Consider the following 14,873-nt stretch of genomic DNA (forward strand, 5'->3'; position numbering starts at 1 on the left):
CGCCCCAACGCGTGACGACGACCGTCACGCAGGATATACTAAAAGCAAATCCGGCCAGGCCAAATACAGCAGACAAGACTCGTATGAACTGCGTCGTGATATAGCCCGGCACAGAGGCGCCACACACCCCCTATGCTTCACTGATGAAGTAATGGATCACGAATTCCCAGAAGGTTTTAAACCCATGAACATTGAATCATATGATGGTACAACAGACCCCGCGGTATGGATCAAAGATTTCCTCCTCCACATCCACATGGCCCGCGGTGACGATCTACATGCCATCAAGTACCTCCCATTAAAACTCAAAGGACCTGCTCGGCATTGGCTCAATAGCCTGTCGGCAAACTCCATTGGCAGTTGGGAGAATTTGTAAGATGCATTCCTTGACAACTTCCAGGGCACTTATGTGCGACCACCAGATGCCGATGACTTGAGTCACATAACCCAACAGCTAGGGGAATCAGCCAGGAAATTCTGGACTCGGTTCCTAACTAAAAAGAACCAAATTGTCGACTGTCCAGATGCTGAGGCCTTAGCAGCATTTAAGCATAACATCCGCGACGCGTGGCTCGCCCGACACCTCGGCCAAGAAAAGCCGAAATCCATGGCAGCCCTCACGACACTCATGACCCGCTTTTGTGCGGGCGAGGATAGCTGGCTGGCTCGCAGCAACAACACATCAAGAAACCCTGGCAATTCAGACGCCAAAGATAACAACGGTAGGCCACGTCGCAACAGACACAAGCACCGCAACAACGGCGACAACGCCGAAGACACAACAGTTAACGCCAGATTCAGTGGCTCTAAATCCGGTCAGCGGAAACAGCCGTTCAAAAGAAGCAATCCGGGCCTTTCCAGCTTGGACTACATACTCGATCGTTCGTGTCAAATACAAGGCACCCCTAATAAACCAGCCAACCACACCAACAAAGAATGCTGGGTGTTGAAACAGGCCAGCAAGTTGAATGCCGAAAACAAGGAAAAGGTGCTGCATAGCAACGACGACGAGGAGCCCCGGCTGCCGAACACAGGAGGACAGAAGAAATTTCCTCCCCAAGTGAAAACGGTAAACCTGATATACGCAACCCATATTCCCAAGCGGGAACGGAAGCGTGCACTGAGGGACGTCTATGCGATGGAGCCAGTCGCCCCAATGTTCAACCCATGGTCTTCTTGTCCGATCACCTTCGATCGCAGGGACCACCCCACCAGTATCCATCATGGCGGTTCTGCCACATTGGTTCTTGACCCCATCATTGACGGATTTCACCTCACTCGAGTCCTTATGGACGGTGGCAGCAACTTGAACCTGCTCTATCAGGATACAGTGCGCAAAATGGGTATAGACCCCTCGAGGATCAAACCCACCAAAACCACCTTTAACGGTGTCATCCCAGGTGTAGAGGCCTATTGCACAGGCTCAATCACACTGGAAGTGGTCTTCGGATCTCCGGACAACTTCCGAAGCGAGGAGTTAATCTTCGATATCGTCCCCTTCCGCAGTGGCTATCACGCACTGCTCAGACGAACCGCATTTGCCAGATTCAATGTGGTACCGCATTATGCATACCTCAAGCTCAAAATGCCAGGACCTCGCGGGGTTATAACAGTTAATGGAAACACAGAACGCTCGCTCCGCACGGAGGAGTACACTGCGGCCCTCACAGCAGAAGCGCAAAGCAGCCTTATGAGGCAAACCGCCAATTCGGCGAAAAAGACCCCGGACACCTTCAAGCGAGTCCGGAGTACCCTGCAAGAGGATCGCCAGGCACGTTTAGAGCTCGCCTAGCAATTCGGCCTCAGTCCTAGCACGTTTAGAGGATCGCCATGGCCCACAATGCGGCTCAACCACTTCAGGACCCGTATACCTTTAACTTTTTCTTCCTTTCAGGCCCCTATTCTCTGAAGGCCCTCTCCGATCATCTGATTATCGGACCCGTCACGGGAAGGAAACACCAAGGAAGCAAGAAGCTTTGACGTACAAGGTAATCCTCAGGTGGTCTCTGATAACCAACGATATACCTGTTTTGCATACCCACACGCAACTTGACCTTGGATAGGACATGTCAAATAGTCCTATCTTTTACTTATTACACTACATGTATGCATACGCTTTGACGTAACATCTAAATAACAATGTACAACATTAGCTCATTATTGCATTCCTTTATCTTCTTTCCCTGTCTGCTTATTTACGACAAATCGCACCCGTACATTCTGATATGACCAGTGCGCCAGGGGCTTCAGTGTACCCCATAACACGGCATGAAAAGTCCGAACACTTTTGACAGTGCGACACCCCGAACTTATAGCATTATATGCATCAGCTCCGAATCATGTCTTGGGTCAACAGTTGGGTTTGCCCGGCTCCCATGTTTTGGTACCTTATGTTCCGCTATATCGGCTAAGGTAGCACTGGGAGAACTACTGCGATTGTGTCCCGGTTCTTCCTGACGAGCACCTCAGTAGAGAAAGCCAAAAACTGATTGTCATGATGCGGCGAGAGCTGGTCGCTATTCGAGAGGTCTCAAATCCTTAAAGATTTTTCCCGCTTCGGGCGAGGAGTCGGCCTTATCCGATTTAGGCGTACATAGCGCCCCAAGTTCGGCCTTTCGAATACTAGGGGCTTCGCTGAAATTTAAAATTGTAGACTTCTATGGCTAAGTGAGAGTGATAAATCTTTATAGTCCGATTGCCTGGTTCGTTGTGCTGAACACCTCCTTTGAAGGACCCAAAACTGGGATAAAGAGTGGTCAGGTTTATCCCGAACACCTCAGTACTAGTTACATGGGGGCAGAAGCCGATGACTGGCCAACTCTCAAATTTTATAAACAACCGCACAGAAGGTAATATTTTAAATTAACAAGCGTTACATAGCGCACATGAACTTGTTCCACATTACAGGATCACATGAGTACATTCATTCAAATATTACATCCTTAGCACATTCCTCTACCACAAGGCGAGCACCCTTCAGGACACTGTCATAATAGTTTTCGGGGTGGCAATGCTCCTTGCCCTCCGGCGGCCCCTCCACCAGCTTTTCGGTGTCCATCTTCGCCTAGTGCACTTTTGCCCGGGTAAAAGCCCTACGCGCACCCTCAATGTAGATGGACCACTTTATGACTTCAAACCGTGGGCAGACGTTCACAAGCCGCCTTACCAGGCCGAAATAGCTGCCAGGCAGGGGTCGCCAGGCCACAACCGGACTATGAGGCCCTTCATGGCCAGTTCGGCCGCCCTGTGAAGCTCGACCAGTTGCTTCAACTGGTCGCTCAAGGGCATCGGATGTTCGATCCTAGTATACTGAGACCAGAACAACTTCTCCGTCGAGCTCCCTTCCTCGGCCCGGCAGAACTCCGCGGCATCCGACACACTGCTGGGTAGATCTGCGAACGCTCCTGGAGAGCTCTGAATTCGGGTAAGTAAAAGGAAAGTTTCCTTCACATGCCTGCTTTGCATAATGAATGCCTTACCCGCCGCTATCTTCTTGAGGAAGTGGCCTCATCCTCAACTGCCACATAGTCTTCATCCTCAGATTCATAAGTTTTCTTCTTTCTGGCCCTGGTGGCAGCCTTTGGCAGATTGCTTGGTGTGCTCCTGCTGCCATCATCTGAGCTGCTAGAGGGACTAGTGCCCTCACTCAAGTGAACCTGCTCCTCTGACCTGTTCTGACTGTCACTTTGATCAGACATAATGCAATCTCTGACAGCTGACCCTGTGAATAGATTATAGATGAGGTGGAGTGGATGAGCATCACAAAATACAGAGGTTTTTGCAAAAGAATGAATCAAAAACTTAGTTTTACTTTTCCTCAGAAAGCATTTCGGATCAACCGATTTGTAAACTTAGTGATACCGAAGCAACTTTTGGAACCTAAACTAGTGAACTCGGTCAGACCGAGTCACAGTTCGGTGGCACCGAGACTGCTAGGGTTTCACAAAGTCCTGAACTCGGTTACACTGATTTGCAATTCTCGGTCAGACCGAGAATCGCATGTGCAATGGCCTGAGCCGAATCGGTGGTACCGAGTTCCACAACTCGGTTGGTTCGAGATGGTTTCGGCGGAAACCTAACCCTAAATTTTCAATTCACGACTAAACTACGGAGTGTTTTCGATGGATAGAATGATCTCAATCGTGGCAAGATACATGGCAAAGCAATGTGCTGGGGAATCGGAGTTAGAACAGCACAAAGTTCAAGTTCATTCCCTAGTTCGGCGATGAACTTGCTACGGAGGCAACGACGGAGATGATCCCGTTGACGGCGGCGGAGACCAGCGGCAGGAGGCGGCTGGCGATGAGGAGGACAATACGGAGACCCAGGGAGGCAGAGCAGGCTAAGCGCGGGTCGAGGAGGTTCGGAAAGTTTTCCAAAATTTAACCCGTGGATATATATAGCCCGACCCTGTCGGTGTGACCGAGTGGAACAACTCGGTGGCACCGAGATTCATAACTGCAAGCAGTTACTGAAACTCGGTGTGACCGAAAAGTTTGAATCGGTTGCATCGAGGTTGAAAACCTAGATCGACTTAGTGATCTCGGTATGACCGAAATGGGTGAATCAGTCAGACCGAAACGCTCAAAGATGTTTTGGAAGTTTAAGTCTATGATGAATCGGGGACTCCAAGTGCTCCTCACACAGAGTGGTTCGAATCCTACTTGATCAAATTTTGTGATGCAGCATGAATAGAGTTTGAGACGAGAAAAGCATAGATAGCTAGAGAAGGTTCTTAGGCATTCTTGTCCATCCACCTGCCCAAAAGGAAACCAATCAATCAAAACAACAAGTGGATGTCCTCGAATGAGTAAATTATGCAACCAACATGCCCACACAATAAAATGACAAATGAAATATGTGGCAAAGCATGCACAAACAATTCTAGCATCTATCAAGCAATTGGCGATGACTAGGTCATCTATATATGAGTATATTGACTTAGGAGTCAAATGAGAACATTTGATCATAGGTCATACTCATCGTTTAAGCACAAGTGGGGTTACCACTTTTACATAAAGCATTGTTGTGTTCACACCATTAGAGTTGCTTTAACTCAATTGTTAGAGTAAAGCTCCCCCTAGATGTGAGATCCCCCCTAAGAGGGATGAACTAACCTTGGGTTTTGTCGATGATGACTTCATGTAGATGTTGAAGATGTGGATGCTCAATGTTGATGTAGATCATTTGGAGCTATCCTTTGGAGTGAGTTGCACTTTCAATACCTACACGGGTTAGTCCCACAAGGAACAAACAAGGATATCCATAGACATAGAGTGATGCACACACAAGATGATGTCTATGAAAGCTTTAGGTTACCTTGTCCCTTGTCTTACCAACAAGAGGGTTTGTGACTCCTTGAACTAGTGCAAGATGTGGAAGTTGATTCCACTCGTTCTTGCCAAAATGATAAGAGTGAAGTATGTTGGCAGAGTCACCCTCAAGAACTCTCTAGTTCTTCTTCTTCGGGATCCACACCATCTTGATGGGAATCCTCGGAGTTGTAGTTGTACTTGATGAAGTGGAACTTGATGTAATCTTGGGAACCCACTTGACCAAGGCCTTAGGAGCTTCTTCAAGAAAATAGCTAGTCCTTGCCTTTTTGCTTGTGGTCTTGTGGTGGAAGATCATCTTGAGCTTGTGTCCCTTTGAAAGAAGTATGATCATACTTCTCTTGTTGAGGAACAAACTTCGTCTTGGGGCATTGATCTTCTTCCCACTCAACTCCATTGTCATTGAACTTTCGTTCAAAACCAATACCTAGATTCTTCCGGTGCCTTCCTTGCTTGCGTACAATTTCCTCGAATTGCTTACTCCCGGCACGGCTCTTGTAAACACCTTTCTCTATAATTCCCTTCAATAAGCTATTTTCTTGCTCAAGTGTAACTTGGCTAAGAGAATCATTAGTGGAATCAAGAGAACTACTAGAAGCAACAATATTGGATTTAGCATGATTATTGTCACTACTAGAAGAAGAATCTTTCTTGTTCTTGTTATTAGACTTGACTTGAGGCATGTAAGTGGATAAGAGTAAATGCTTGGCAATGTAAGAAGAGCTTTTCTTGCGAAGATCATCATTGTTTGCCTTTAAGAACTCATGCTCTTGCTCAAGGTTGAGCTTTTCAAAACGTAATTTCTCATGAGTCCTTAAAAGTTCTCAATGATCTCCTAAGATAGTTTCATGAGCTAACTTAAGAGTGTTTAGTTCTTTAGTTAGAGACTCAATCTTCTCCTTATCATTGTCCTTCGTTTCATCATAGTATTCATCACTATAGTTGTCAACAAGTAAATCATCATCACCTAACAAGTCATCTTCATCACTATTGAAATCAACATACTCGGGGTGTGATACCTTTGGACCTTTGGCCATGAAGCATCTTCCAATTTCTTCATTTGGTGAATCAAATATGTCATAGGAGTTGGTTGACACAAGTGCTAGACCGGAAACACCTTCATCTTGAGTATATACGGAGTCGGAGTGATAGCTTCTCTCGGAGTCATTGTCGGAGTCGGAGCCGGATACCCATTCACCAACATGAGCTTGATGTCTTCGTTTTGTGTAGCTCCTTGATGACTTGTCCTTCCTTTCCGAATCCTTGCTTCTCCGAGAGGGTCTTCGTTCATATCGATCATCCCTAATCCTTCTTTCCCTTGATGGTGATTCTTCTCTCCTACTTCTTCTTTTGGGAGAATCTTCTCTTCTCTTGTGGGGAGCCGTACACTCATTAGAGTAGTGTCCGGGTCTTCCACAATTGTAGCAGTTTCGCTCTCGACTAGAAGATCTTTTGTCATTGTAGGACCTTGACTTGGAACTTCTCTCTTTGCTTCTATTCTTGTAGAACTTGTTGAAGTTCTTCACCATTAAGCTCAATTCTTCATTGAAGCTTTATTTCTCACTTGATGATGTGGGGGCTTCACATGAGGCTTTGTAAGCACCACTTAACTTGTTATGGAGCTCCTCCTTATCCTTGAGTGACATCTCATGAGCAACAATTCTTCCAATGACTTCCGTTGGCTTGAGATCTTTGTAATTTGACATCATTTGGATCAATGTGAATACATTATCGTATTTTCTATCCAAGGCTCTTAGGATCTTCTTGATGATGAATTTGTCGGTCATCTCTTCACTTCCTAAGCTGGCAATCTCATTTGTGATAAGAGCAAGCCTAGAGTACATTTCAGCGACACCTTCACCATCCTTCATTTTGAACTTGTCAAGTTGACTTTGAAGCACATCCAACTTGGATTCCTTGACGGAGTCGGTACCTTCGTGCATATCAATCAAAGTATCCCAAATTTCCTTTGCATTCTCAAGACGGCTGATTTTGTTGAATTCTTCGGGGCACAATCCGCACAATCCGTTGAAGAGGATATCACAAGCTTGAGCATTGTATTAGAGCATCTTCAATTCTTCCGCGGTGGCATCACGATTCGGTTCTCTCCCATCAAAGAATTCACCTTGCAAGCCAACACACACAATAGCCCAAACGGCGGGGTTATGTCCAAGAATATGCATTTTCATCTTATGCTTCCAACTAGCAAAATTAGTGCCATCAAAGTAAGGACCTCTATGGTGGTAATTTCCCTCGCTAGACGCCATACTCTCCTAGGTTGTGAAACCAAGGTTATGACCACCAAAAGCTATGGAAATCAAAGCAAATGGAGACCAAAGCTCCGATACCACTTGTAGGATCGAAAGTATGTCTAGAGGGGGGGTGATTAGACTACTTGACCAAATAAAAATCTATCCTTTTCCCAATTTTAGTCTTCGGCAGATTTTAGCTATCTTAGCACAAGTCAAGCAATCTTAACACAATTCAAGCAAGCATGGAAAGAGTCTATGAGTAGCGGAAAGTAAAGCATGCAACTTGCAAGAATGTAAAGGGAAGGGTTTGGAGAATTCAAACGCAATTGGAGACACGGATGTTTTTGTCGCGGTTCCTATAGGTGGTGCTATCGTACATCCACGTTGTTGGAGACTTCAACCCAAGAAGGGTAACAGTTGCGCAAGCCTGCGGAGGGCTCCACCCACGAAGGGTCCACGAAGAAGCAACCTTGTCTATCCCATCATGGCCATCGCCCATGAAGGACTTGCCTCACTAGCGGTAGATCTTCACGAAGTAGGCAATCTCCTTGCCCTTACAAACTCCTTGGTTCAACTCCACAATCTTTGTCGGAGGCTCCCAAGTGACACCTAGCCAATCTAGGAGACACCACACTCCAAGAAGTAACAAATGGTGTGTTGATGATGAACTCCTTGCTCTTGTGCTTCAAATGATAGTCTCCCCAACACTCAACTCTCTCTCACAGGATATGGATTTGGTGGAAAGAAGATTTGAGTGGAAAGCAACTTGGGGAAGGCTAGAGATCAAGATTCATATGGTGGGAATGGAATATCTTGGTCTCAACACAAGTGTAGGTGGTTCTCTCTCAGAAAATATGGGTTGGAAGTGTAGGTTTGTTCTGATGGCTCTCTCCACGAATGAAGAGTGGGTGGAGGGGTATTTATAGCATCCACACAAAAACTAACCGTTACACACAATTTACCTATCTCGGTGAGACCGAACTGAGAAACTCGGTCGGACCGATTTAGCAAACCTAGTGACCGTTAGGATTTTCGGTGGGACTAAGATGCAACTCGGTAGGACCGATATGGTTAGGGTTAGGGCATAACGTAATCTTGGTGTGGCCGATTACACAAACTTGGTGGGACCGATTTTGGTAATAAGCTAACCAGAGAGTTGGTCAGGTAAACTCGGTGGGACCGATCGCTCATTTCGGTAGGACCAAAATGTTACAAAAGGGAAACAGAGAGTTTACATTGCAATCTTGGTGGGACCGATCGCTCATCTCGGTAGGACCGAAACGTTACGAAGGGAAACAGAGAGATTACAACCCCATCTTGGTGTGACCGAGATCCCTATCGGTGAGACCGATTTGCCTAGGGTTTGTGGTAGTGGCTATGACATCTGAACTCGGTGGCGCCAGATAGAAAGAATCGGTGGGGCCGAGTTTGACTTTTGGTTTAGGTCATATGTGGATGCGGGAAGGTAGTTGATGGTTTTGGAGCATATCAGTAAGCAGTATGAAGCAAGAACCTCATCAAGCAACACCTCATCCCTCCTTGATAGTATTGGCTTTTCCTATACACTCAATGTGATCTTGGATCACTAAAATATAAAATCTAGAGTCTTGAGCTTTGAGCTTGAGCCAATCTTTTTGTCCTTAGTATTTTGAGGGGTCCACTTTCCTCATCCATGCCATGCCATTCATTGAGCTTTTCCTGAAATATTTACCTTGGAATAGCATTAGCTCAATGAGCTATATGTTGTTAGGAATTACCAAAACCACCTAGGGATAGATGCACTTTCACCTCTGGATGGACAGGGGCCATCAACACAGACGGCATGCCCCCCTTGGCAAGGGGTCGCCTGACAGAATCCGGAACCACTGGAGGTTTCGACGCAGTATTCGGCTGGGGGCTAGACTTGCTGCACCCGGCATTAGAGCCCATGGGAGTCTTGCCCCTCATGCGCCCAGCGTCTGGAATATCGCCTTGGGGCGCCTCCGGAACTATCTCACCTTTGTTCAGTACCCTTTGAGACAACACCTCGACGTCGTCCGTAGGGCAAGGGGGAGGCGGTCGGGAGTGAATCGTTGTTCATCTCCGACGGGCCCAACAACTCATCCGAAGAGGATACGTCGATATGGGCTTTGGATGGGCTGCATGATCATGTTCGGCATGATAAGAAGCAATAAAATAAAACATACCAAGAACTATTATGGTATCCGGATACTTACGACTTCGCCAGGGGCTTGTCCCTGGGTAACCACTCCTCGTCGCTAAAAGCGGCCGCCGTGGAGCAGTCTGGAAGGAGAGTCCTTCCCTTCTTGGACCCTTCGGCCTCCCCTGACAGGGCAACCTTCCTTTTCTTGTCTCCCCCGGCTAGGGGGGGGGGAGAACTTGCCTCTTCCTCCTCCTCGTTTTTGTGGGAGGAGGGCACCTCGGTGTTATCGGACGAAGAGTCCGATACGACCTTGCGCCGGAGACCTTTCCTGGTCCCCGTGGCCTTCTTATCCGGCGCCTCATAGGGTGCCGGAACCAGCATCTCCATTAAGAGAGCCCTTGCTGGATCTTCGGGCAGTGGGGCCAGATAATCGATCCGCTCCGCTGTCGCGACCCAGTCCTGTTAAATGGCGTGGAGCCTTAGATCCCCCACATGATTATACTGGGGAAAGAAACATCTTACGAGATATAAGGATCTCACTGGATTGGCAGGGCGCTTTGCGCTGAGTCTGCGATCCTCGGTAAGGGGAGGAGATACCTCGGCGGACTTGAACAGCACCTTCTAGATGTCCTGGTGCATCGTGTCGAAGAGCTCTCGCAGCGTCTGGTGCTTGGCCGGGTCGAACTCCCACATATGGAATGCCCGTCTTTGACACGGGAGGATCCAGCGGAAGGGCATGACCTGGACCACGTTGACAAGCTTGATTTTCTAACTTATCATGTTTTTAACACAGTTCTGGAGTCCGGTCAGCTCCACTGATGAACCCCAGGATAGGCCCTTCTCTTTCTAGGAGGTGAGCTGCATGGGGATCCTGGATCAAAATTTGGGGGCCGCCACCCAGTTGGCGTCACGCGGCTCGGTGATGTAGAACCACCCCGATTGCCACCCCTTCACGGTCTCCACATAGGAGCCTTCGAGCCAGGTGACATTGGGCATTTGGCCCATCATGGCGCCTCCGCACTCCGCTTGCTGGCCGACCACCACCTTCGGTTTAACGTTGAAGGTCTTCAGCCACAGGCCAAAGTGAGGCTTGATGCGGAGGAAGGCCTCGCACACGATGATAAACGCCGATATGTTGAGGATGAAATTGGGGGCCAGATCGTGGAAGTCGAGCCCGTAGTAGAACATGAGCCCGCGGACAAATGGGTGGAGGGAAAACCCTAGCCCGCGAACAAAATGAGGGAGGAATACAACCCTCTCTTGGGGTTCTGGAGTAGGAACGATCTGTCCCACCGTCGGGAGACGGTGGCCGATTTTTTTGGCCAGATACTTGGCCTCCCGAAGCTTTTTGATATCCTTCTCCTGAACGGTAGAGGCCATCCACTTGCCTCCTGCTCCGGATCCGGACATTTTTGGAAGGGCTTTGTGGGTGGAGAAGACGAACGCTCGGGCGCTGGAGCTCGGGCGAAGGGGAATGGATCGGGAAGAAGAAAGTGTGGGTGCGAAAGGGAGTCCTTATCCCCTTATAAAGGCAGCAAGGATTCTGCGCCTCCCCACTTGCCTGGTGAACTCGCTTATTCCCCAAGTGTCATGATTGATGGAGCTGTTCGGTTACCCACACCCTTATTGATGAGAATCCTGTGATAAGGGGACACGATATCTGCTTTGACAAGACGTGACAAGAAAACCGCCTCGCAATATGTGCAGTAGCCGGTTGAGAAAAATAGTTCGGATAATGACCGGGCCATGGCGTGATGTCACGTTATGAAAACTTGTCAGTAGATTAGATTTGTGGAAATATTATACTCTCTACTGTGGTACGTGGAATTTGTTTTGCAGAGCCGGACACTATTCTTGTGTTCTAAATCTTCTATGGAGTATTCGGAGGAGGAACTTGCCTTGCAATGCCGAAGACAATCAGCGCACCGGACACATCATCATTGAAGCCTGGTTCAGGGGCTACTGAGGGAGTCCTGGATTAGGGGGTCCTCAGACTGCCGGACTATATACTTTGGCCGGACTGTTGGACTATGAAGATACAAGATTGAAGACTTCGTCCCATGTCCGGGTGGGACTCTCCTTTGCGTGGAAGGCAAGCTTGGCAATTTGGATATGTAGATCTCCTCCCTTGTAACCTACTCTGTGTAACCCTAGCCCCCTCCGGTGTCTATATAAACCGGAGGGTTTAGTCCGTAGGACAACAACAATCATAATCATAGGCTAGCCTCTAGGGTTTAGCCTCTATGATCTCGTGGTAGATCAACCCTTGTAATACTCATATCATCAAGATCAATCAAGCAGGAAGTAGGGTATTACCTCCACCGAGAGGGCCCGAACCTGGGTAAACATTGTGTCCCCCGCCTCCTGTTACCATCCGCCTTAGACGCACAGTTCGGGACCCCCTACCCGATATCCGCCGGTTTTGACACCGACATTGACCATATCACATCACAACTTTCCCTGCAAAAACAAGTTAGATGTCCTCTACTTTGTTGTTGCAAGTTTTACGTGGCTACTACGGGCTTCTAGCAAGAACCGTTCTTACCTACGCATCAAAATGACAATGGTGATTTATCAAGTTTGTTGTTTGAACCTTCAACAAGGACCGTCCATAGTCAAATTCGATTCAACTAAAGTTTGAGAAACAGATAACCGCCAGCCACCTTTATGCCAAACTAGTTGCATGTCTGTCGGTGGAACCGGTCTCATGAACATGGTCATGTAAGGTTGGTCCGGGCCGCTTCATCCAACAATACTACTGAATCAAAATAAGACGTTGGTGGTAAGCAGTATGACGATCACCGCCCACAAGTCTTTGTGTTCTACTCGTGCATATCATCTACGCATAGACCTGGCTAGGATGCCACTGTTGGGAAACGTAGCATGCAATTTCAAAAATTTCCTACGCCTATGCAAGATCTATCTAGGAGATGCATAGCAACGAGAGGGGGAGAGTGTGTCTACGTACCCTCATAGACCGAAAGCGGAAGCATTTGACAACGCAGTTGATGTAGTCAAACTTCTTCTCGTTCCGACCGATCAAGCACTGAACGTATGACACCTCTGAGTTCTGCACATGTTCAGCTCGATGAAGTCCCTCGAACTCTTGATCCAGCAAAGTGTCGAGGAAGTAGATGAGTTCCATTAGCATGACGGCATGGTGACGGTGATGGTGATGTGATCCGCGCAAGGCTTCGCCTAAGCATTACGAGAATATGGCCAAGGGTGTAATCTGTGGAGAGAGGCGCCGCACACGGCTAACAGAAGTTGATGTGTGTTCTAGGCGCCCCCCCTCATATATATAGGTGGGAGGGAGACGTAGCAGCCAAGGGGGCGCCCCAAGTAGGAGGAATCCTACTTGGGGGCCTTGTCTAATCCCCCGCCCTTACCATAATTTCCAGAGGGGGAAGGAAGGAGGAGGGAAGGAAGGGGGAGGCCGAATCCCTCCCCTTCCTTCTCTCTTCTCCTCTTTACTTCCCCTTCTGATTTGGCCTATAAAGGGGGTGCATCAGCTCATGCTGGCTGCTGCATTTCCCCTCTTGGCCCATTAGGCCCGTATCTTTGCCGGGGGTACCCGAAACCCCTTCTGATGACCCGATATGTACCTGATACTCCCCGGAACACTTCTGGTGTCCGAATACTATCGTCCTATATATCAATCTTTACCTCTCGACCATTTCAAGACTCCTTGTCATGTCCGTGATCTCATCTGGGACCCCAAATAACATTCGGTCACCAAAACACATAACTCATATAATACAAAATCATCATCTAATGTTAAGCATGCGGACCCTATAGGTTCGAGAACTATGTAGACATGACTGAGACACCTCTACGGTCAATAACAAATAGTGTAACCTGGATGCTCATATTGGCTCCTACATACTCTACAAAGATCTTTATCGGTCGATCCATAATGACAATATATGTTATTCCCTTTGTCATCGGTATGTTACTTGCCCGAGATTCGATCGTCGGTATCTTCATGCCTAGTTCAATCTCGTTACCGGTAAGCCTCTTTACTCATTCCGTAATACATCATCCTGCAACTAAGTCATTAGTCACATTGCTTGCAAGGCTGCTTATGATGTGCATTACCGAGAGGGCCCAGAGATACCTCTCCGATACTCGGAGTGACAAATCCTAATCTCTATCTATGCCAACCCAACAAACACCTTTGGAGATACCTGTAGAGCATCTTTATAATCACCTAGTTACGTTGTGACGTTTGATAGCACACAAGGCATTCCTCTGGTATCCGAGAGTTGCATAATCTCATAGTCAATGGAATATGTATTTGAAATGAAGAAAGCAATAGCAATAAAACTGAACGATCAATATGCTATGCTAACGGATGGGTCTTATCCATCACATCATTCTCCTAATGATGTGATCCTGTTCATCAAATGACAACACATGTCTATGGTTAGGAAACTTAACCATATTTGATTAACGAGCTAGTATAGTAGAGGCTTACTAAGGACACGGTGTTTTGTCTATGTATCCACACATGTATCAAGTTTCCGGTTAATATGATTCGAGCATGGATAATAAACATTTATCATGATATAAGGAAATATTGTCGGATTCGGGGTTTCGCAGCCCTTTGAGAGGTTCGATCTCTGGGGTGTGTGCGAACAACTCGTCCTCCCTAATCTACCCGCCCACTGATCCCATGGCCTAGCTCGACGAACCCAACGGACAAGAGACACAACAGTTTACCCAGGTTCGAGCCACCTTGCGGTGTAAAACCCTACTCCAGCTTTGTGGTGGATTGGCCTCAAGGGTTGAGGATGAACTAGTACAATGGAGAACAGCCTCAGGAGGAGAGGTGTTCTTGTGCTCGATGAGCTGGTGGGTGTGAGGATGATCTGAATGATCCCTCCCCTTCTATGGTGGTGGCTAAGTCCTATTTATAGTGGCCTTGGTCCTCTTGCCAAATGTACGGTGGGAAGGGATCCCACAATGGCCAAATTTGAAGGGAGACAACTAGTACATGCTATCCTGACAAAAGTAGTGTTCGCATGCAAAAGCTCCTGATTGTGACGTTGCGGTGGGCTCCACGATGACCTCCATCTTGCCATCTTGGCGGTCTTGGTCTTGTTGCACCGGAATGGAAACGTTTAGCTGATTCCATGGGACTCC

Source organism: Triticum urartu, chromosome 5 (genome assembly GCF_003073215.2).
Source record: "Triticum urartu cultivar G1812 chromosome 5, Tu2.1, whole genome shotgun sequence".
Classification (NCBI taxonomy): domain Eukaryota; kingdom Viridiplantae; phylum Streptophyta; class Magnoliopsida; order Poales; family Poaceae; genus Triticum; species Triticum urartu.